A 1,777-nucleotide genomic window follows, 5' to 3' on the forward strand; every position below is an offset into this window, starting at 1 on the left:
TACTCAAGTTAGCTTCGGCTATTTCAAGTGCCTTTTGAGCTTCTTCCGGATCAATATCACTACCCAGTTCCGCATCATTTCCTAAAATGATGATCTCATTATTAACTATTCTCGCAAAACCGCTCCACAGAATCGCTGTTAACCATTGGTCGTTGAGGAGGCGTATTCTCAAAGGACCCATATCTACTGCTGTGTTAATGGGGGCGTGGTTTGGTAATACGCCAATTTGGCCACTATTAGTGGATAAAATGATTTCTTTCACTTCACAATCCCAAATAATTCGCTTAGGAGTCAGTACATAAAGATTTAATTTCATTTCTTCGATTTGTTCTCCTCTTCTAAGGTTATAGCTTTCGTGCTAGCTTCATCGATGTTACCCACCAAATAAAAAGCCTGTTCAGGTAGGCCGTCTAATTCTCCGGAAAGGATTAGTTGAAATCCCCTAATAGTTTCCGCAAGAGCAACATACTTTCCTGGAGAACCAGTAAAAACTTCTGCCACAAAGAACGGTTGTGATAAGAAACGCTCAATTTTTCTTGCTCTTGCTACAGTTAAACGATCCTCTTCCGATAATTCATCCAAGCCAAGAATTGCGATAATGTCCTGAAGTTCTTTGTAACGTTGTAAAGTTTCCTTAACTCTTTGCGCAGTTTCATAATGTTCGTTGCCAACGATCCGAGGCTGTAACATAGTCGAGGTTGAATCTAAAGGATCTACTGCTGGATAAATACCCTTGGAAGCTAATCCTCTGGAAAGTACGGTAGTAGCATCCAAATGTGCAAATGTTGTGGCAGGGGCAGGGTCGGTCAAATCGTCTGCAGGTACATAAACTGCTTGAATCGAAGTTATAGATCCCTTTTTAGTAGAAGCAATTCTTTCTTGCAAAGAACCCATTTCTGTACTAAGAGTAGGTTGATAACCCACTGCGGAGGGCATTCTCCCTAATAAAGCGGATACCTCTGATCCTGCTTGAACAAAACGAAAGATATTATCGATAAATAAAAGCACGTCTTGCTTATTAACATCTCGGAAATATTCCGCCATAGTTAGGGCAGTTAAACCAACTCTCATACGAGCTCCCGGTGGTTCATTCATTTGGCCATAGACTAGAGCTACCTTTGATTCCTCAATATTTTTTTCATTAATTACTCCGGATTCCTTCATTTCCATATAAAGATCATTTCCTTCACGAGTCCGTTCCCCTACTCCACCGAATACGGATACGCCCCCATGAGCTTTAGCAATGTTATTGATTAATTCCATGATCAGTACTGTTTTACCTACTCCAGCCCCCCCAAATAGTCCTATTTTTCCTCCACGTCGATAAGGAGCTAAAAGATCGACGACCTTAATACCTGTTTCAAAGATGGATAATTTCGTATCTAACTCGATAAAGGCAGGCGCAGATCTATGAATAGGGAACGTTGCACTACTATCTACAGGACCCAAATTGTCAACAGGCTCCCCAAGAACGTTGAAAATTCGTCCGAGAGTAGCTCCACCGACCGGAACACTGAGAGGAGCTCCCGTGTCAATCACTTCCATTCCTCTCATCAACCCGTCCGTAGCACTCATAGCTACAGCTCTAACTCGATTATTTCCTAATAATTGTTGTACCTCACAAGTCACATTAATTTGCTTATCGGCAGTGTCTCTACTCTGGACTACCAAAGCGTTATAAATATAAGGTAACTTGCCTGGGGGAAAAGTGACATCCAGCACGGGTCCAATAATTTGATCGATACGACCTGTACTTTTTTCTTCAATTGTGGAAACA

Source organism: Triticum urartu, unplaced genomic scaffold (assembly GCF_056163025.1).
Source record: "Triticum urartu cultivar PI428250 unplaced genomic scaffold, HENAU_Tu73 scaffold1375, whole genome shotgun sequence".
NCBI classification, from domain to species: Eukaryota; Viridiplantae; Streptophyta; class Magnoliopsida; order Poales; family Poaceae; genus Triticum; species Triticum urartu.